The sequence below is a fragment of the Cygnus atratus genome, chromosome 1 (assembly GCF_013377495.2).
Source record: "Cygnus atratus isolate AKBS03 ecotype Queensland, Australia chromosome 1, CAtr_DNAZoo_HiC_assembly, whole genome shotgun sequence".
NCBI lineage: Eukaryota > Metazoa > Chordata > Aves > Anseriformes > Anatidae > Cygnus > Cygnus atratus.
The window spans coordinates 118,337,668-118,361,393 of record NC_066362.1 but is presented as its reverse complement, the minus strand read 5'-3'; positions in this window follow the sequence as shown (position 1 = coordinate 118,361,393).

The following is a 23,726-nucleotide window of genomic DNA, read 5'->3' as shown; positions in this document are numbered from 1 at the left end:
GCACTATGGAATAACTTCTTACTCAGTGAGAGTTGTTTCTCAGTGCCTCAGATATAATAACCTCTTGGGAAGTCGTGGAGCTGCAAACTATAATGATCTATATAGAGCATTTTTGCTCAGTCTGTACTCTTAAAATGCTCAGCATTCAGAAAAAAAATGAATCAGGAGAAGCTGGTAAAGTAAGTCGCAGCAACTGAATGAGATGGCTCTTCAGAATTATATATAGAACCCTTTTTAGACGCCCACAGTCCCTATATTAACAACAGTGATTCAGAAAAACAGCCAGCAGATTCCTGAGCTGAACCGTTGTGCGTAATTTTTGCAGTCCACATTTGAAATGACAAATTGTTTACAAGAATGAAGTGAGCATTGCAAGACACTTTTTCAATAAAGCCCTTTTGCAGTGTAGTTTCTTTATGTGGATAAGAGCTCTCTTCATGTTGCTATTTTTAATATACCAGTTTGTTATATGCATACATGCATTTATAAAAACAATTTTTCTTCTCTGAAAAATATGAAATAATTCACCCATATATTTACACAGTAATATTCAAAACAAACAAAGTGAGCCTGAAAACAGGAGCAAAGCTTCTTACAAGAAGCTATTGTGCGTAAGCCTACCAGCAAGTCAAGTACTTGCCATCCAGACACAGAACTCACCTTTTATGTTTTGAAAGATGTGTCCCACACTCACGGAGCAGGACTTCAGGGGCCGAGTGCAGCCCAAGCTCTGTTCATCACTCTTCCAACTCTCCTTACAGGTGAGGGGCCACTTGAAATGTTTTCGTTTGTCAGTCAAACCACAGTAGGCAAATGTTAGATGAACTCCCTAGAGGGACAAAGCCGTTTGCAGTTTTCACGTCAGTTGAGTTGAAATAAAGAGGAGGTCTCTGTAAAGGGGAGGTCTCTCTCTGGTACCATCTACTCCCCAGGCATGGAGCTACCAGAGATGGGGAAATGCCTGACGACCTCCGTGCCAAGGACCCAGCTGGCATCAGGACCTGGTATGGGGCAGAGGCAATGTTTAGGACACAATCCAAAACAGAAACTCTAGCATTATTTAGAAAGCTGCAATTTTTCTGTATGAAGACGTTCTTGCTTCTCACCAAGCAGTGAGACAGATCAGAGTCAGGAGTCTCCTGCTGTAATAGACAACAAACCCTAATGGACAGGAGCCCCATCGGGGCAGACCCACAGACGCAGTCTTTGGTGCCAGGAGTGAGACTACAACTGTTCTTTGCACAAGGAACTGAAGGCATTTTGTGTCCTTTCCGTTTCCTTCTTCCTCATTCATGGCAGCGTGAGAGGTTGCTGGGTCAGTACAAGCAACATGAGGGTGGCTGTGCACGTCACGTAGCCACGTCAGTGGGCTGGAAGCTAAGGCAGTCCCAAATGCAAGCAAATACATTTTAAATTGTGCCCTGAAATGGTGTTATTGTGCTGTATAGAGATGAAATGAGGACTGTTTCTTGATAAAGCTCTCACTGCTATTGACCTACCTGTGCAGGAGGGTGACCACAGACTGCAAAGATCCCAGAGGAGTGATTGCTCAATAACTGCTGCCGCCACCCCGCTGGCCCAGGCCATGAAGCTGTTGTGCAAGAGCAGCCGGCCCGAGCCCTAGCTGCCCAGTGTGGGGCGAAAATTCCCCAGAGGGCCGGCTCCTCACTCAAACAGAGCTTGAAAGCCATGAAAGAGAGGAACTACCTAACACACAAAACCTCCTTCTCCACCAGAGAAAAGGTTCTGGCATGAGGGTAAGAAAGACAGTAACTTTCCAAAGGAGAATCTGCGTATTCACACAGCACGGCAGATGACCTTCTTGAACGCCCTTGTCCAGGTGAATATTTTGGTTTTGCTCTGAATTATATTCCAGACTCATGGAGCAACACCGAAGGTGGCTGTGCATATCGTATGAGCATGTAAACAGACTGCAAGTTGAGTAACAGAGGAAAAAAAAAAGGACACCCTATGGACCCTTTTAGGCAATTGGGGCTACCTGGTAGGGCTGAAGAACTGTAGCTATTTATTCCTTTCCTGGCTCCTCTGCTCTAACAGCAGTGGAACAGTTTTCCAAAATACCAGTCAATGTTTCATCCACTGCTATCTTTCTCTGGTGTGGGCTTTTCTAGATGGAAACTAGCAGTAACCCCAGTACTTCACAGCAACAATAAGCCTTTGTTTCTCTTCTAATGCCAGCAAGAGAGGTCTGTCATGGAGGATGAAAGTAACTAGTCAAGAATAAGGTACATATTCACCATCACTTTCTTTGCTGTTTCAGACCAGAAATCAGTGCTGTGCCATCTTGTGAGCTAATATGGAGATTTCATGGGCAATTTCTGAGTCTCCATAGAGGTTAAGGAAAGCCAGAATTTGTACAGAGGAAATTAGAGCATATTTTGAGCACAGCCCCTGGTTTACGATTTCTCCAGTGCTGTTCAAAAGGTACTGGCGCTCCCGGAAAGGGCCTGCAGCCCTCCATTCCCCTTCAGGGCCCTTTTGGCCCTGTGTTAGCAGCACAACGCTTCCTCCCTGGTCCCCTTCTGGCCTGTGCTGGGGCAAACCTGCCTGCAGGGCTGGTGTTAGACACAGGCAGCGCTTGGCCTCTCTGTAGGAATTGCCACCAGCTGGACAGCAGCAGGGACAGTTTGACCCGGTATGTGGAGGTGACTCGGCTGGGATCTGGGGTGAGCACTCGTGTGTGGATAGTGCAGGGTGGTTTTGGAAGACACTGGGATAAACCCCCCTGGTGATGAAGGCAGGAGTTGGCCAGTTTTATCCTATTGCTATCACTTGGGGAACGAAGCATCAGCCTTCAGAACAAGCTGTGTTCAAAGAGAAAGTGATTTCCTTCATAAGTCTTTCACTTTTTCTCTGAGATTGTGTTGGCCTGCCACAAGTCAGCTTATGACAAAGGCTTCTACATGACTAGAAAATGCCTTTCTCTAAAACTCCATGTAACCCAGAACCAGGCAAATAAACAGCACTTCTACGCCAGGCAGGAGGTCCTAGTAAGCAAAGTTTTCCTCGTTCAGTGCACATCAGAGGCATCCTGCATCTGTGTTGATTTGTGGGAAGGGCTGCCTTTAAAACGATGCTCCGACTGCAGTGGCTGACTAGTGTGGGGCATTGTGTGGGGTTGTGTAATCGCAATGAAAGGCCTTATTGTAATGTGCGCTGCTTATGGCATAGAAAATTGTTGTGAGATTTTCAGGCTAAAGTCTCCTGTTAGCACTATCCCGGCACTGTGCTAGTTGTGCATAGATTTTGCTCTGTGCCATTAAGGAGCTGTCAGAGGACAACCCAAATGAAAGATGAGTACTTTGGAGAGGAAAAATGAAAAGAAAAACAGTGTATGGATTGCAAAAGTGGAGGTATACAGATCTCACCATGTTTTATCTAGCCTTTCCACAACACAGGGTTACATCTACTGAGCATAGCATTTTTATTTCTTTTACTATACATTCTTACCCAGCATTTCTGTATTTAATGGCAAGTGCATGAAGAATACTAATGCATAAATAAATTAGGACAAAACCCCAAAGTTGATAAAGCCTGATGTAGACAGTCTGGAGCATTACAGAAGAAACCAGGGAAATAAACGTAAAAGATCAAGACCTGAGTTGGACTAAAAATGGTTTAAACCTATGTCTGGACTACCAAAATATCTGCAGTTACATTAGATCACATTTCAGATATTTGGAAGCAATACAAAGTTTCCTCTGTTAGCAAAGTACTCCCTTAACTGTCCACTACAGAGTTTCTTTCATTTCCCCTCTGAAACATCTGGTAGTAGATGCTGCAGAAACCCGCAGTCAGCAAGATATGCAAGCAGGGGCCTAACTTTAGTTCATGAGTCACTGCAGTGGCTCCAGTGGGACAGTTCAGGTGGTTAAAGTTAAGCATGCACTTAAGTACTTTGCTGAAATGGAGCCAGAGGGAGGTTACTGGCTAGGTGGAGAACTGGTCTGCTGCCTAACAGCGTGTCCTTATCTGTTTATAAAAGGGATTCTTTCAAAACATCATTAGAGGACGCACCTCTGCCATGAGAGCAGTGATTTCTAAACACTTTCAGTAAGTGGACCACTGTCAGCCCTCACAGCTGCCCCGTTAGGATCACGCTGCTAACTGAAAACACTGTAATAGGGTTCGGTGGAGCAGGGAGCAATGGCTTACAAGGAGCTTGCTTGTTGGCTTTCCCTCCAGCTTTAGTGCTACAAACCCAGACACAGGTAACAGGTTTGCGGGTTACGTGGGCTTTGTGCTTTGCAGTAGGCATATCTGAGCAGAGCAGCGCTCACACAGAATACCAAACTTGTATTATTGTGCCTACACAGGAGCTGCATGATGCTTCCAAATAACACTTTCAATAAAATCAGGTAATTATTTGTAACTGAGTCATTTCAAAACTCGTTAAGAGTATCTGTGTCACCAGTAATTCCCTTTTTCTGAATTAAAAAAAAAAAAAAATCAAACTTTTGCCAAATACAAAGCAATTTTCCTAATCCCTATTATCTATATAGTATTTCTCCTTCCACATTTTTCCCCAACCTGCCAAAATCATAAGACTGAAAGCTATAAGGCCAGCAGCTTTGCTAGAAAATGTCAGGCAGCCAAACATTTTTCAGAAGAACAACGGAGTCTATTTTATCTTGGGCAGCATTGTTTAAAATTGAGTTTCTAAAGTCCCCAGGTTTTCATTCCCAAGCCAAGGCTAACGGAGAAATTTCACTTCCAAAGGTAAGATACAGAGCAACTGAAAACAGGGATTTAGGAAGGAACTGCCGTCTCAGCAATCATTTTGAACATTAGTATCTTTTGACGTTTTAATACTGGTGGCAGTGATTCACCTGGAAGAGAGACTTACCTGGGATTTGTTTATATGTCTTTCAAACACTGAGTGTCAATCACCACTCTTTCATGTTTCCGCTTTTCCTCCACAGGAAAAGCTCTCAGGGTTTCTGCCTTCCATTGAATCATCATGCGGCACAGGTTTTATTATTTACTCCCCATTCAGCATTAGGCAAGCTTTTCTCTCCTCCAGCAGCTTTATTCTGTGCCGACTGAGCAGTGCTTGAGCTGCAGGCGTGCTCCCAGGCTCTAGGTACTGAGTTTATGGTGAATGATGGGGCCTCCATTTCCACCTGCACTGCTCGGAGGCCAAGGTCATGCACACGACGGCAGAAGGTAGCACAACTGGTTGAGAAAATGTCTATGAGTATGAGGAAACGGCATTATTGGAGACTACAGAAGAAAGCTTTGGGTTGTTGTCTGTAAGAGAATTTAGCTCAAGGGACTTTTTTTCATGCAGCGTATGGAAATGTTGCTTTGGCCAGATCCTAGGGAAGGATAAAGAAGGCATTGCCACACACCGATGCTCTCCTGCTGGTAAGCAAATATCACGGCCTTTATTTGAATACACAGGCATAATAAATCTTTGGCAGATGACTCACAAACACTACCAGGAGTTCCCTTGAAATTAGGAACATTCAAGTATTTCTCCACTTCAGGAATTTTTCAGCGCAATGTCTGTTCTGGCCAAGGAGCCTTCTCCAGTCCAGCCACACCGTGAACTACCCACCTTCCTTTGAACCTGCTGCTTGCAAAACCTGGGTGGCAGCCTGTGCTCCCGGGCTGGGGAGGCGCCGGCTTCACTGCAAGGCTGGCAGGAGGAAGACAACGCACACCGTGGGAGAGGAGCAGCACTGAAATAACAAAATGGAAATGACCTACCGTGGCACAGAAGCAGAGCGGTGGAGTCAAGAAGCAAGGCCGTTCTCTCCGCTGGATCATCACCTGCACCATTTAAATACAGACAGACAGTCATGTAGTCCTTGCAGGCATGTTTCCTGTTTATTTCAGCTGGAGGAAGTTAGGTAGCAGAGAATACGAAAGGGTCAGGCTAAGGACCTGCCTCAAATGATGGCTTGTGCAGCTGTCCTCAGAGCAAGGCGAGGCTGCACAAAGAAGGCTGCAGAGGAGAGGGAGCTTAGGCCAGTAGAAATTCTTCTTCCTGCTCCGTTTCCCCTACTGTCTGTTTTCCCTCCACATATCTTTCCCCTGACTTTTGTGTCCTGCTTCCAATCCTCTGACTTCAAAAAAGTTTTTGTAGCTCTTTACCTACCTGGTCACTGTTTCCTGCACAACCGAGTAAAGAGCACAGCCTGAGCAGGAGTGCTGAGCATCTTGCTGCACAGCCGCAGGTTGTCTGGAATGAGCTTTTACAGCCCTGATTTCCCCTCTTCTCCCACCCTGCCCCATCCACATGCTTCAGTTCAACACAGACCAAACTGTCCACAACACGGTCCCACATGCTGCTGATGAGAGCTGTCAGTGAGCTTTTCTTCTAGTGGTTGTGTATCTCTGGTCCAACAGGCATATATACTTCATGAAACTTCTTCTATAAAAGCACATGCCTTTACAATATCCAAAGAACTTATTTAACAGTAGCCTAAATTTTCTCCCATGAAATGTATGCCCAAACTTAGGCATCGATCACATTTACCCAGACAGACTCATAGCAATCTGCTGAATTGCTGGTCTCTAGAGACACGGGTTATCACTCCAAACACTTGAAAATGCTTCTACAGGGCAAAGGCTTGTATCCAGACCAATTACTTATCTAATGCAAAATTTTCTGAGGATCACTTCTTCCATTTAGAGAAGAGTCAAAGAAAAAACAAAAGAAACCTCTCAAAAAAAATAATTTTCAATTGCTCTGTACTAAAGGAATGCAAGAGTACTTGTCGCAGTAGTCATATTAATGTGCTCTGTAATTCTGTCTGGAATGGGAAAGGAATATAAACAAATTATTTCGTACAGTGTAGTTCTGTCTCTGACAGAGAGGAAGTGAAACTGTTCAGTGACACTATTTAACCCTTGGAGGATCAAATATTAGCAGCCCAGCTTAAATGACAGCATTGTTTTGCATGTTTTCTCTTCCCAAGTAGAAGCAGAGGCAAGGGAATACACACTCTTTTCAAAGAGAAACAAGCTTTCAAAGTGAATGCCTGCTTCCTTTTTAAAATATTGCAGAATGAGTGCATGCCTTTTTCTGAAACTAGATAGGTATGATTTTGTGCCCCCTCATTTAAACTAAACCTCAGCTTAACCCCAAAGTTAAGGAGGACTGTTTAAGAATAAGACCTTATTCTTAAAGAATAATTCTAATTTGAATATATTGTATACTATTTTACAAAATAATATGAGGGAAATTTAGTAATCTGTGGTGAAATGTGACTCCTGACGCAACTTTCTGAATGAGAGTGTTTATTGCCATCAATATGCTCAGTAGCCCATCACCAGCAGCCCCAGAACAAACGAATCAAAATCAGCAGTCAAAACCTGTGCTGGAAGAAATAAAATGTGCAGACATCAAGGCCAAGTACAATAGGTGCCACTTCTTGTACCAGCTGTACACGAGATGTCTAACCAATGCACTCTGTTGACAAAATATCCCTACCGTGGGTATGGCTACATTGATAGCTTTCTGTGTTTCTGCTGTAGCAGAACCACTACCCCTTTGAGGAAACAATTGCTGCCAATGGAAGTGCTGTATTGCCGGTGTCACTGTGTTTGCACAAGGGGTTTCTTCTGGCAGCAGTGAGTATTTTGCCTCGTTATGCCCCTGGGAGACATAGGTGCATTGACAGTTTCCCATCGCTGGCAAAATGCTGTGATGGAGACCTGGGCATCCACACTTAATAACAATGATCCACACAGCTTTATTTCTGAACAATTATCACCTTGAGCATTTACACAGCCCTAAATGTAGATTACTGTTCAGAATGAAAATTGAGTAGCATCTACCTTTGGCATTTAAGTGAGCCAAGTAACAGTTTTCTAAACAAACAACAACAGCAAAATAGATCTTAAGACTCTAATGTCAAAACAAACTGCATTACAGGTGTCAAGGCTAAGCTATAAAGAAGCAGCTGTGTGGTCAGCATCACACTGCATTCATCTGACAAAGATGAATTTATGGCAATTTTTCTTCTTCTTTCAAAAGCTCTTTGTTCTTTGTCCTTTGGAGAATGGAATGCAGTTCCTTCTTTCATCATTACCTTTCCCTCCAAGTCTGATGCAATTTTTAGTTACTGCTTTATGACAAGAATGTGTTTATGATTCTGCAAACATGCAGAAATATTTCCTCACGTTTCCTCATCCTTCAGGTCCCAGGAGAGAAATGATGGGATTCATCTGAGCAAGTGTGTGCTCCCACAAGCCACAGAAGGCTCTCTGGAGTGTCAGCTGGAAAGAAACAGGCCCTTGTAGGGCACAATTCTCTCATTTAAAAAATAGCTGCCTTTGGAGAAGGCAGCCTTTTTAAAATCTCAGAGTATTTATCACCTTTACATGTGCGTATCTACATCAGGATGGGATGAATTGTGTCCTGAAAAGGCTTGCTTCCCTCCAGTTGACTCCAAAGGGAGCTTTGTTAGGTGTAGCTGTCTACACCATAGAGGTCTAAAGTTAGAAGAGACCAGCCTTGCCCCAGGATGTCCTCCTACCTCAGCCTCTTCTGTAACATGGCTGCACAGGCATGCACGTTTACCTTGTGCTATAGGTACATAATTCCAGTTGAGCATCCCTGGCTGCCTCTGCCAAGAACCCACCTGCAGGTTGGCCTACGCATTGAACTTCGAGCTCTTCAGGTCCACCTCTGCAGCTGGTGGGACTCGCCCCAAATGTGAGCGTTTCCTTTAGGGCTGCAGGTAATGCTAGCCTTGGACGAGAAAGCAATTGCATGAGCAGTATGACAACAAAACCTGAGCTGTGGCGGATGGCCCTGTTACCGCCCGCTAGATAACTGCTGGTAACCAATGCCCTCCACACACACATAGCCAGACTCTGCGGTGGTGTGGTGCAACTCCAGGTGTGGTTTGACACGATGGCAGAGCCTGTCCAACAGCTCGCTGTGGCTGCAGAGGCAGCCCCACTCCCCCTCTGCACAGCCCTGGTCCCACCCCTCCGCCTCCTCCTCCCGGACACTGGGGCTCCTCCTTTCTACCAAAGTGGGTCATGGTTTTCTGAGTGCCCTAAATACCAGTTTTCTGTTAATCCCTCATTTTTCTCAGGTAACTGTTGCTTCATCACCACTTTTTCATTCTTAGCATTACAACAGGAGATGTGTTTGCTTACTTTGTGTAATTTGACATGGTCCTCCGTCTCTGGTCCCTTTTTCTGTCCTGTAATTTTGATATCTGGAACCAACGAGGGACTAGCAAAGCAGCTGGTGGGAAGATGACACACAGCGACATGAACTTAGCTAAGTCAAGCCTGAGTCCCCTCCCTAGGACCTCAAATAAGGCTTCAACAAAAGGGCAGATATGGGACCAAAGCCCATGCTGAGTCAGAGAGGTTGCTGCTGCTGTCATGGTCATTTTCACGACCATCACGACTTCTCTGCCCGGGTCCAAAGAGCACTGACACAGAGCCAGGGACTTGGGTCTTTTTTGTGTTAAACGATTTGGATGGCTCCATTTATCTTGTATCTATGTGATAAAGCCATTCTGAAAGACTTCTAACCAAAGTTGCTGTGGAAGTCATTCGCCAACACTTGGTTCTCTGGCAGCCTTGAGGAAAAGAGCACGTGGCCCCATGCTGCTTCCCGAGGGGCTGCTCTGTCTGTGCTCGGAGCAGATGGTGGTGGGGAGGCCTCGTAAGTCTCCTCTCCCTCTGGAAGGAGATGAGGTGAGGAAGGTCCTGCCCCTCACCGCGGAAGGTTCCCCTCAGGCCCCAGGTAGCAGCTTCTGATCAACTCCACCCTGCAGTAACATGTCCATGTCCTTCTCAGGAGCGGCCACTATCCCCAGATCCTCCAGGCTGCCCTGATTTTCCTATACCAGTTATTAATATTTATAATTAAGTGGATCTGCTGAGTTTTTAATGAAGGCACATTTTTAAACAATGTAATCAAAGAACTTTCAACTGGATTAAGACTTCAGTGTACTACTGGTCTCATTACAGGAACATGTAAGCACAAATAAGCTTTGGTTTTACTCCCACTTTCAGATAGGTCACAGAAATCTTTCTGCTCATTCAATATCACTGAACATTTGATCCTAACAGTGGGTTGAACTCCAGTGGCTAGGGCTCCAATGTTGCATCTCAGGCACTGTGAGTCAGCCCCAGACACACAGAGCTCCCAGGGTGAGATGCCACCAGATGCTCTCAGTCCTTGTGACAAATATCAGCAATTGTAAGGGAATCCTGAGGAGGAGGCATCACTTGAAATAAAAGGTTGAACTGAAGGGTGTACTGTTTGACAAAGCACAGACACTGAAGGAAGTTGTGCTGCTCTCCCCTTGCCCCCAACCATCCCACCCAGCCTTGCTGAGTCTGCCAGCACAGTTGGTTCTGGGTTCACATTGCAAGAGAGCATCAGGAGACTGACCAGGTTGAAAACAACCTTCTTTTCCCTTTCCCTTTCCCTTTCCCTTTCCCTTTCCCTTTCCCTTTCCCTTTCCCTTTCCCTTTCCCTTTCCCTTTCCCTTTCCCTTTCCCTTTCCCTTTCCCTTTCCCTTTCCCTTCCCCTTCCCCTTCCCCTTCCCCTTCCCCTTCCCCTTCCCCTTCCCCTTCCCCTTCCCCTTCCCCTTCCCCTTCCCCTTCCCCTTCCCCTTCCCCTTCCCCTTCCCCGTCCTTTTCCCTTTTTCCTTCTCCTTCCCCTTCCTCTTCCCATTTTCGTTTTTCTTTTTTCCCGGGGACAGGGAGAAGCTGCTGGAAATGAGCAGAACTGCTCATTGTGATAGCAGTAACTACCTGCTTAAACATCAAACAAGTTGCACGCTAAGGAGAAAGGTAAAAATGACTGTCAGCAAAAGTTTAGAGGTGGTTGTTAAGTGTGTGTCCTATCAAGACAAATTGTTCCTAGAATGTAGTAAATGTTAATTATTTCTGCATGGCAGCTCTAGAAAGGGCAATGTATTTAAGCAGCATTAGAAAATGTGGTCTATCTACCAACTTCAAACAGTCCCTGCTGGCAAGCCTCCTAATTTGGGGCAGGGTGAGATGTCATCCTGCAAAGGAGGTCTGAGCAATAAGCAAAACACATTGGGACCTTGGTTTCAGTTCTGCTTTGTGTTGCTTGCAGCCCAGTCATTTTCTAGTTACAGTCTTTGAACTTTCCACAAGCACACACAGTGCTCAATTTCAGGACTGGTTGGTAGGCAGGATGTGTTGCAACTGCCAGAAGAAATTAATTGAAAGAGAAGTGTAAATGAACACCAGTAGCTACACACACACACACACACACACACACGCACATGCACACACACACTTATCAATTTAACTACTTCCATTTAGAAAAGATTGAAACAAATTGGTACAATCTTCTTTATGGACAACATTAGAATGCAGAATGCATTTTGTACCCTGTCAGGTACAAAACCAGAGTGTTTGAACTGCACCATCGCCGATAAAGGGAAGCTGTATCTGTGACTCCATACCAGTTACAATAAAATAGGTGTAAAAGTAGCTATGAGCTACCCATATTTTTGCAGAAATTACCTCCACATACATTGTACTGAATTTAGTTGTAGTTGGTGACATTTTTCCAGTAGCAAACTTATGATTTTGTTTTACTGTGGGGTTTTCATTAATCTGTCCGGGATGTATCTGCATGGATGTCCTAGCTCTAATGAAGCCACTAAAATTCTGTCAGTGATGTCAGGATAACTAGGAGTTCACATTAAATGATTTACCGCAATGCAAAAAGAATTTAATAAATGCATCTCTGTAGCCATTGAATTCTGACTATTATGTAATTCCTGAAACTTCATGGACATCCGTATTATGTATACTCAGCACACACGTTAAAAGGTACATGCAGAAATGTATTACTGTTTCAAAGAGAACAAAACAGCAAATAGCCTTGAGCAAAATGAAGCACAGAATCATGAAACCATAGCATGGTTTATGTTGAAAGGGACCTTAAGGAACACCTGGTTCCAAGCCCCTGCCATGGGCAGGGACACCTCCCACCAGACCAGGTTGCCCCCATCCAGCCTGGCCTTGAGCACCTCCAGGGATGGGGCATCCACAGCTTCTCTGGGCAACCTGTGCCAGGGCCTCACCACGCTCTGAGTAAAGAATTTATTCCTTATATCTAATCGAAACTTACCCTTTTTTAGTTTAAAACCATTACTCCTTGTCCTATCACTACGCTCCCTGACAGAATCCCTCTCCTGCTTTCCTGCATGCCCCCTTTAGGTATTGGAAAGCCACTATAAGGTCTCCCCAGAGCCTTCTCTTCTCCAGGCTGAACAACCCCAACTCTCTGCCTATCTTCGTAGGAGCCCTCTGATCATCCATGAACATACCTAAATAAAATTTATCTTGATTATAAAGACTGTATTGACTATAAAGACCGTATTGAAACAGGGGTTCTCCACTGATGAGCATACCAGAAATTATTCCAGCTCCATTTTCAGATATTAATAATTATAATTAATTATGAGTTGGAGCAAATGGAGTAAAAGACAAAGGGTTAGAGGCATCTGTCCAAACATAAATGGTACCATCCATGCCTGCTTCAGATACTTCAATACAGCTTTGGCTGTACTGAGGCAGTGCAGACACAGGTTTCGTGGGAGTGATTCCTCAGCCTACAGCAGACCAATATGAACTTATTTCTCCACATTTTACACTCCCAAATGTCCAAAAGGACACCTCCCAATATTTTATTTGCTTATTCAGTTTGAATAGAGATCAGACATCGATCTTTCCACGAGGAGAGAAAAACGCGGTTTTGTCAAGTGTGACTGAAAATAGGAAATTACGATGGTAACAGCTGCTCAGTCTGACCTCTGATATAAATGTTGCCATGGGCGTTTGTGAACACATTTAGGAGAAAAGGGAAAAACGGCGCTTGTTAAATTGATTTATCTGTGTTAGCTATGCTGTATGAAAGTGCTGGCAGTCAGATTACCTCTCCTAATGCTGCAGTGAGAGGCCACATCCCCTGCAGTGTTGAACCCAAATCACCAGATTAATCTGGGAGTCCCTGAGGAAAAGTGGGGAAGTTCCAAAAACATCGACAGCTGGTGGAGGGGAAGTTTCAACAAACTCAGAGCTTCCCCAGCACTTAATCCTAGTGCTCAGGAAATGCTTGCAGACTAACATCGGAGCAGATTTTTTATGGGGTTAGTTTATGTCGCTTGTAGGATTCATGTGACTGTCACTGCTGGGTTTTGCTTTCATTTTCAGTATTACTGAATTTTATGGCCTAATCACACCAACCCTTTCATTTTTAATTCAGTTTCAAGTCTTGCAAGGGGATGGTTTCTATCACTATGCCTATAGCTAGTAAAAGGCAAGTTTACCCCTGAGCTGCATAACAAACTGGTATGACATCTAATACAACCTGTTTTCCATCTCACAACATTTAGTTCCTCAGACTATAAGCAAATACATCATTTGTCTAGAAAGGACTTTCATTTCCTTCTGATAGACTCAAGAATTATTAAACTCGGGGCTTATTTTGCGAAATGCAATTTCCGCTTCATCCAACAACTCCCAGTGGCTGCTGATGGGGCTGTGCACTGTAGCACCAGTGCCAGCAGAGCTGCTGGGCTGCAAGGATGCCCATGCACATCCTAAGGTGTGCAGGGAGAAATTTTCTCCTCCTTCACTGCTCAGAAGGACGTGTCAGGATGCAGGGGGCTTGGTGCTGTCCTCTTTGGAGGAGAAAGCAGGACTTCAGCCGCTCCCAGCCATTTCTCTGGGAAGCATGCAGTTCACAGTAGCTCTGAGCATCTCTATCCCTCTCCATAAATGTTGCCTAAAAATAGAGCTGAAATGTGACTGTTGTAGATATAGCCTTGTGGTAAACAAGGAAATTGAGCACATAGCCATGCAAAGCTTTGTTTATTTTTTCTGTCGGGGTATGTAAACTGCTAAAATGTATTGACTGTAGTTTATTATTTTGGAGCCAATTCCCAATAAGTTTAAGAAAACCTTCTGCTCTTAGGCTGCTCTGCCTTGCTGCAGATCTCATTGGCTGCTTGCATGTCTATGAGCTTTTCTGCAGGAGGCATTTTGATTCATTTAGCTTACAAGGTAAAAATGTCATAGACATATGCCAAGTAGTATAAACATTTATATTATGATTGCCTAAAATTGTCCATTATAACCTAATTTTCAATTGCCTGTGACTTAGGTAAACATTTTCCAGTTTTTATATCAGATTAAAAGTAGGAGTCCATTTTCAAGGCCAAAAAACCAACTCAAGCAGCTCAGCCATTAAAAAATATAGAAACACTGCCAGTCTAGCTAATGTTAACATATTCCTATTTAAATGTATATTGCTTAAGCATTTCTACAGATAATCAGGAATCAGCAATTTTATCTTTTGATTTCTATAAGAAAGCCCATTGATAGAGTTGACAGACTTGTAAGTCTTTCATAAGTCTTTCGCGTGTGCATGGTGGACATGCTCAGAGCCACAGGGAACATCACGTGCTGGACCTGCCACAAAGAGCTGAGTCTCTCAAGCAGGACATACACTGGGCCTCGCCTCCAGTACTGCATGCAATTTGGGGCACCACAATGCAAAAGAAGGACACAAAACTATTAGAGAGTGTCCAAAGGAGGGCTACAAAGATGGTGAAAGGTCTGGAGGACAAGCTGTATGAGAAGCGGCTGAGGTCCCTTGGTTTGTTCAGCCCCGAGCAGAGCAGGCCGAGGGGAGGCCTCATGGCGGCCTGCAGCTCCCTCACGAGGGGAGTGGAGGGGCAGGCGCTGAGCTCTGCTCTCTGGGGACAGCGACAGGACCCGAGGGAACGGTGTGGGGCTGGGACAGGGGAGGGTCAGGCTGGGGGTTAGGGAAAGGTTCTGCACTCAGAGGGTGGTTGGGCACTGGGACAGGCTCCCCAGGGCAGTGGTCATGGCGCTGAGCCTGCCTCAGTTCAAGAAGCCTTTGAACTACGCTCTCAGACATAGGTTTTAATTTTAGGTAGTCCTGTGTGGAGACAGAAGTTGGACTCTATGACCCTTGTGAGCCCCTTCCAACTGGGGTTGTTCTGTGATTCTATGAAAACTGAGACTTTTCCAGGCTTGCATGGCCAAGGGCAACCAGAATTCTGACATCTGCAAACCCTTGAGCATCTGAATTCGCAACTTGAATGATCCTGTAGCACAGTTTGCAGTGTAGGCATAATGTGGTGTGCTTGCAGGCATGCCCACAGTTGTTTGCCATTTATACCTAAAGCTTTCCTATCACTGCTTGGAGAAAGACTGACCAGGAGTGTCTGGCAGGGCAGATTCTTGAAGGCCTGGCGATAAGGGATCTCAAAATCCTAATGATCAGTCTCCCTCCTTTCCCGGCTTCCTCTGGATGCTCACAGCTGTGTCCTTCTCAGCTGCTGCATGGGAGAGAGCAGCCGTGCCAGCAGGAGTGGGAGGAGGGGTGAGACAGAGATGTGCCAGACAGTTGACCCCAGCTACCAAAAAAAAAAAGCTGCTGCCCTCTCTTGTTTAGAGATGATCAGAGGCTGAACTGGCAAGCTTGCTTTAATGATGACTGCATATCCACTGTAACCTGCCTTCCCACTTGCCCATGACATATTGTGGAAGTAGCACGTTCCAAGTATGAAGGAAGACTCAAATGCAGCTGAACCTTATCTGGCGCAACTCTCCATGTCTCCTGCACGCTCCTCCTAAGCCTATAATTTCTGGGAACTGGGATACTTTGCCATATGTGATCTTTAACGCTGGTGGCTGTTGCTCTGTTCCCCATGGTTCACCTGTGCTCTGACAAGCTAAGGAAGTTCCCTGACATGTGGGTAGCTGGTAAGAAGAGCATGCAGAAAGTCTCAGGAGTCTATGGAAGAAAGATGCCAAGAACTTCATTTTTTTTGCCAAACCACCACAGCTGTTCACTGCTATCATGCCATTTCTGGCACCCCTGGCTATTGATAGGACTAACTGTCAATGCTGAGAGTAGATCAAACATGCTGACCAGAAATACTTTAAGGTGGAAGCTGTTAACTGGGCTGCCTTCCTTCTCTAACACCAAAGCATCACAGACAACCCAGAAAAGATGTAAAGAGGACAAAAACAAGAGTATGGAAAGCCGTGTCTATGTGGATTGTAAAAGATCATGTGAACCTTTAGAAATAAGCATTGTCTCACCCACTCTTTTTTTTTTTTTTTTTTTAATAGATCCTGAATCCTGTGTCATGCTGCCCTGCCTCCTCTCAGCAAGCCTGATGTCCCTGGCATGTTTCCCACCTCATGTAGTACCTTTGGCTCCCTCACCATCACTATCGCTTACGGATATCTCCTGGTAGCCTTGACCCTTCCATAATGTTGGGGTTCATTCCGTAAGCCCCTCCATCGTACTCTCGGCTTTGTCTCCTTTCTTCAGCATTCTTGCTCTTTCCCCTCCCAGCCTGGGAAGATGACGCACATGCATTTGTCATGCAGCAGGAATGTCAGTCAGTCTGTGAAGGTAGCCGAGAGGGCAAACTTGGCATTTTTTCCCCTGCAACCGACTGACCCTTCCCCTCACTGATTTGTCATGCTTTCTTCTGACTCTGAAAAATCCCGTTGGAGTATCAGAGTGACTCTATACACCAGTCTGAGATGCCTCTTCCTGTCCTTGCAGAATCTTCTCTGATTTTTGTCTTTATTGGCATGCCTGGGAAATGATCCAGTAACCTAAGCTTAAAATTAAAGCCTTGGTAGTTACCATCCAAACCCTATGATATGGGCAGCCAACTTTGCTGTACACTTAAAAAAAAAAAATCATGGTACAGAGTGCAGTAATGTTTACAGATGTCTTTTTACTAAATTTACACCTACAGTTTTTGTGCAGCTGATCTCACAAACGACTAGCATAGGCATACTAAAAATAAGCTGGAAACTGCACAGAGGAACAAGGATGGAAAAGGTTTTGTTGTTGTTAAGGACTGCATGAAAGAGGGGAGGCGATGAATGCACTGTCTTTCATTGCCTCAGCAGGACAAGAGCTGTGAAGGGGCCTAAGCGTGCTTAGTGCAACAGAAGAGAAAGCGAGAGAGCTGCAGATGACATCCTCCCCAGTACGCAAAAGAGGAACAGAAACTATGAGAAGATGCAACAAAGCAGGGAAAAGGAAACATGGAGACAGTCGGAGAGTCCCTGGAGCAGGGGAGGAGTGGAAAGGAGCGAGGCTGGGAACTCAGTGAATCCTCTGTGCAGCCACCCTGGTCACAGCTTTGCCTCTCATCTCCCTAGGGTGGACAGCAGGAAGCTGGGTTATGCTCCCACAACTTCGAGCTGCAAATGCACATGCCTGGGGAGAGACTGCAGCTAGACCAGGCAGAGAACATATGGGACCATGCAGCATGGATAAATGGGAATTTTACCCAGTTCAAACTGTTAGGACAGAAGACAAGTTATGGGCATGCAGTGTGGTTAGATGTACTCCTGACTATATACCATATGTGTGTTTAAATGCCTTACTCCTAAGAATGTAGCATTCCTAAAGCATGCTATAATGCGGGAGTCAGAGCAGCTATTATCCCTCATCCTTTCAAACGGGCAGACCTTTTCAGCAAAGTCCCTCCCTCAGCGAGAGGGGCCAGGAGGACATGAAAAACTAAAGGTCCGGGGCAGCTGGAGTGAAGAAAGGGAAACCAAAGAGAGAAAAGGGATCCCTCCAGTGAACCACATGTGGTGGAGGCAGAAGGGGGCAAGGGATGGGCAGCGGGGAGAAAGGGAGATAAAGTTATGATGAATGGCGTGGGAGATGCAATTGTGTTGTTGAAGTTTGGAAAAGAAAAGGGCAAATGCAAAAAGAAGCCAGCAGAACTAGAGGAGGGAGAGAACGTGCGAGAAGAATTGGGTGATGGAAAACCTTGGAATGGAAACTGGTATTGGGGTTCGCAGCACTATCTGTAAGAAAGTTTGATCTCCAGCTCTATGGCTTGCACTTGCATCCAGTGGTTGAAACTTGCTTAGAAGTACAAATCTATGTCTCCCAAGTAGTGATCATTTCTTCTGGGCATTAAAGAAGCTCAGAAGTTGTTAATACTCATGCTGAGGAATTTGGCACTGGCGGTAATTGTTATCGGGTGCATTTACAAAGGTCCCCATCACCAACAATACCTGAGCACACAAGAAAGTTGACAGAGTCAGGGCAGCCAGGTACAAACCTCCCTGCAGCATGTCATGTTCATTGCTAACAATTTTGCATCTCATTTGAGACAGCCTCTGCCCATACTGCTGTACATTATAGATTGAAAAGAAAGCTTTCAACACATACATTTAATTTGTGTTTGTAACAGGAGATTATAATTTTAAAATATTTGTGAAGAATTATCTAGAGCTATGCCAGATTTTTATTTGATATATATATATTTTTTGTACATCAAAAACATTTATAAAGTGGGGGAGGCTGACAAAAAAAGCTGGTTTTTAGATTGCAAATACTGTGGTATCATGACAGCTTTTAACTGAGAGTTGTAGCCTGTGTGTTAGCACTTTTATTGCAAATCCTTGCTCAGCAGCCGAAGGAGCTAAACCAATTCTTAGGTTCTCTAAAAGATCTTTTTAATTCTCTGCTCTCCCTGTGGGAGACTGGAGGCCAGGTATTCTTTCCGCTTGAAGAGCAGGTACCTAGAATTTTTGACAAGCAAAGTTCTTTGCAAGCAGACAAAAGTAGACTAAAATCAAATACACTTGTTAGGAGTTATTTCACTAAATACAGAAATTAAAAGTAGTTGCTTGTTATCCTATGTCACTCAATTTCTCACACATGTTAAAGACAGTTATTCTTGAAGAAAAGAGCTTTTTCATCAGAAAAAAAAAATCTCATTTCCGTGCTCACAATGGAGAATGGAAAATATCACTGATAACATCACTGTAACAAAACCAAGTAACATGTTTAAGTGCACACCTACCAAAATTTAAAATATTCACTCAGTTTATGTATCAGTGGATGAAAAATAATTCTTCTAAAACTCAATCTAGAGCAATCTTCCTGTTTTTGTGCAGAGTGTTCTCAGCTGTGCTCTGGATTTGGATAGTAAATGCAACAGGCAGCATGATTCTAACTGAGAACGCAAACCTTCATCCACAAGATTTTAGCCAAAGAGAAGTCACACAACTGCAGGCAATGTCAGAGAAGAGTTGGAAAGACCTCCTAAGAAGCCTGTAGCTGACCTCCTACGAAGCCTGTAGCTTACCTCAGTCAATGTTTCAGCGGTAGGATTCCTACAATGACTTCCAAAACATCCACCCTCCCTACAGAATTAAGAAAAAAAAAGCAGCAGAAAATAATCATTCTTAATCCTTAATATAAGCACTATTAAACATTTAAATTTCCCTTTTAAATATGCCTGTTTTTGTTTCTGTAGCCAGTGTGTGTTTCCTAATTTTATCTCAGGAGACGGTTGTCTAAATCAATATTTACTGCAATGATTCAGTATAACCACTAAATAAGACATATCTCTAGAATCATAGCATCTTAATATTTTATTTTAAAAGATGTCAATTCTAAGAATTGGGATACAAGAAATATAACCCTGAAATTGTCCACCTTCATTTACGCGCACTGGACAAAGTTCATTACCATAAATGAGCTTCTGTAAAGCAACACCATCACCTGATTTTTATCATTCCTTTTAATCACATTAGATTAACAACAGTGTAGAAACCATTCACCACGTGTCATCTAATAATAAGAAGAGGAAAAATACCACCAACATTATCCACATGATGTATTCCTTATGCCACCAACTCTCCATTATCTAGGACAGCCTGGGCCTGAGATACACCATGGATGTGAAAACACAGTGGCAGTGCTGTTGCAGACCCAACAGTCACTCTGGCATCTCTGTACTGCATTCCAATTTCTGCAAGAGCTTGTTAGCCAAGCCAGCTCCTCACAGATAAGATACAGAAATAAGACCATACCACTGACACAGTCTGCTCATGGCCTGGATAATCTTCCCACAGGCTACAGAGCACGAATGATTTTAGCAGTGAGACTCTCAGAAACTTAAATCTGAAGTCTTAGTGATCTTGAGAAGGTATCCTCCTTGTTGACTTGTCTTTTCTCTTTTTCTTTCTTTCTTTCTTTCTTTTTCTTTCTTTCTTTCTTTCTTTCTTTCTTTTTCTTTTTCTTTCTCTTTTTTTCTCTTTCTTTCTTTCTTTCTCTTTCTTTTTCTTTTTCTTTTTCTTTCTTTTTCTTTCTTTCTTTCCTTCTTTCTTTCTTTCTTTTTCTTTCTTTCTTTCTTTCTTTCTCTTTCTTTTTCTTTCTTTCTTTCTTTCTTTCTTTCTTTCTTTCTTTCTTTTTCTCTTTCTTTCTTTCTTTCTTTCTTTCTTTCTTTTTCTTTCCTTCCTTCCTTCCTTCCTTCCTTTTTCTTTCCTTCCTTCCTTCCTTCCTTCCTTCCTTCCTTCCTTTCGTTAAGGCTGAGAAACGGCATCATCATACACACCGCAGCCATTCTAGAGGCAATTAATGAGTACAGGGTGTGATTTTCCTTATTTTAACTATTGCTTGATTTTGATTTTCACAATCTGATCATTGTACGTTCATTCTTTGAGGACCATTTAAATTACTATTTAAGCTGGAAGGTATTCCTAACGTGGCATAAAACATTAAACATGTTTATATTTTCATTAGTACTATGAATGTTCTTTCTGAACCAGGCCCCATCGGGTAAGACAACTCCTTAGATCTTTCTAACGCACATCCAGTTCCCAGTCACAGTCATGAGAGATTGCTCGTCCTATCCCAGCACAGACAGGCAGTGAGCATTTGTCTCCATGCTTTAGTGTGCGACTTGTACCATAGTCAGGGGAACTAACGTGGTTTGATTTCCTGTGGGTTTGCCCCCTTCATCTTGAGCTCCTCGCTCTCACTGAGATAACCTCGGCACGTAGCCCTCTAGGCTATAAGCCCCCTCCTACAGGCACCCCCCAGGGAGTGCCTGCTGGGCAGCAGGCCTGGTGGGGCCCTGTGCCACCTGCCTGCCCTCACGGAAGGCCCTCTGCAACGTGGCCACCTCCCTGCCACACGGCCATCAGCCCTCACCTCCTCCAGGTTCCCCCTCCTGTGTTCGGTTCAAAAAGCACAAAATAATAACAGAGTTGTCTTGAAAGCCCAGAGCAATGCTTTTGTAAAGCTACACCACCAGCACATGCTGGGCGAGGCTGGCTTCGATGGAGCTGGAGGGTTACATAGGGCTGTGGAGACACAGCTGTAATGACCTGCTCCTGTAACGACCTGCTCCTGAAACAAGCTACCACTGAGCCCCTGACATATTTTGTCTTGGAGGGAGCTCATTGGTTCACCCCCAAAAAAGAGCTTCAGAGAGGACTAATGTACTGAGCCTCCACCAGCCATCACCCATGCCACGTGTGAGAACCTGATCCCCTCTCCCACCAGGACCCTGGGTTGTGTCCCTCTCTTCTACGCAGCCACAACTATTCAGTGTACCTGCAGGAACAAGATAGCTTCATCACCTCTTTGGTCAAGAGTTTTTGGTGGGTTTCAAATATATCTTAGGGAGGCAGAGAATAACAGAGCAATTGCATGTATCTAATGTCCTAGACAAAACAAAACAAACAAAAACAAAGAACAAACAAACAGAAGACCCAACAATCTGGAAGTGCCCCATCTCACAAAATAAAACATCTTAGTGATAATAACTCAGGATTTTCTTTCTTTTAGCAGCTTTTCCTGTGTTAGTGAGAGTTGAGGAGATTTTAGAACAAATTGCTCCTTTTTTGTGCGTTTGTTTGTTTTTCAGTTCCTTCCTATTGCCCTACATTTTGAGACTTTACTTTCTAAAACCTCAGAATGTAGTTTTGCCATCTGTAAGTTCCTCACATTAGTGCTTCCATTAATAAAAAGGCAAAACCTGATGCGTTTCCTTTTATGTTTTTGGAGTGAATCCTCCAGGACAGAACACCCTCTTGCTGGTTGCATTAGCAATATCTACCCTTTGCATTTGTCATTTGTTGTAACCTTTTCTCCTTCATTATCTCATTTCTTATTAGAAATGAACACTTTTTAAATGTTAGATACTGCTTCTATCATTGTGTGTTACCACTGGCAAAAATACAGCAGGAGTGCAGCTGGTGGAATTCTGTTATCTTGGAGACACATTTAGAGTTTTTAAATCAAACCCTTAGTTTTTCTTTCATCCTTACGCAGAAATAGCTCCTTAATATAATAGACATTATTTTGAAGAGACACTCAAGCACTATGTGAGGATTTCCCTTTTGTTATACACTCCTGACTGTCACATACCATTTTGCCTTGGAATGTAGGGGAAAAAAATTAAAAAAAAAATAATTAAGAACATGTGTCCTGTACAGGAGAAGATTTTACTCAGAAAGAAGTCTCCTCAGAGATGTCCATCCTAGTCTTCAAACCATTCTCCAGTCCCACCAAGCATGGGATCAGAATCAAGCTCTTCACAGCCCAAGGCATACCAATTAGATCTAGACTGCATCTAATCGGATAATGTAAAACTCAGCAACTCTTGTCCGTCACAACTGCAGAGGTAATATAATCCTCAGCAAAATCACTGGTGTCCCTGGATCCTGTCCCTTTATGTCCAGGAATGTAATATACTTCATCCAGTGCATGACAGCAAGCAAAGAAAACAAAATAACCATTGGGTCTCAGAAATAATTCATACAAAATACCTACAGAGGGAGAAACACCTACATGCTGGTTGGTGAATGTTTCTCACAGAATAGTCCTTCCATCCTAATCCTTCCATCCTGTTCTTCGGGAGGAACCTCCTAAAGACAAGCCTGGGAACTATGGACTCACTTATAACTCTGCCCAATCCCAGAAACCAGAGACCTAACATGAAGATATTTCTAACATTTTATAATCTCTCTTCCCCACAGTTAACCTCTCCATTTTCTACAGGGAGTAAAAGAAGTCTCTCTTTTTCCCCCAGGAGGTAGCAAACCTGAAATTTCTCTGTCTCATGCATTTTCCTCTCTCCAGCATTATGCCCCATACTGCCCAGGTACCAATCACCTTTATTTTTAAGCAATGATGTAATTGGTACATAATCAGCTAAACTCTGAGCAATCATTCCCAATTCATATTTATCTTTGACAGTATTTGCTTTTATTTCAGTTCTGAAGAATGGCTTTGTATATCAAAGTTTTTCTAAATTTCTTAGCTATGACAGTTGGCATTAAAAAAAAAATCCTCTTCCTACAAGCCTCATAGCTGCAGCAAAATAGTCTATTATTTTTATTTGATCTTTCTTAATCAATATATCAATGCATTGTTAAGGTGCTAGAAAAGACACACTACACTTTATAATTATTTTTATTTTATAATTAAGCATGCACAGTATGTAATCACTTAACAATACACTACATACACATGTATGACAGGGAAGGACTTAGCCTGTGCATTATCCTTTCACATTTTCTCATGTGTGAGCAGCTCTGTAGTTGTAACCCTGCATGATGCAGCTGCAAGTATTTATCTTTTAATACTCCTACTAAAATTGACACAACTCATATTTTGATTATGATAGATTTTTTAACTAAAATTTACCTATGTTAAACACATCATCCATTTTTACTGTACAAAATAACAGAATTAAGAGATTTGTCATCTTACAGTGCTGGTGATATCTATGAAGTCAAAGTTTTCTGTATACACAGAAGGAATAGTAAGTCAAAGCTAAAGAGAATATGGGAGAGAATTTTCTGACTGCAAGAAATGCTTTCTGACAATCTGCAAGGGCGATTATACA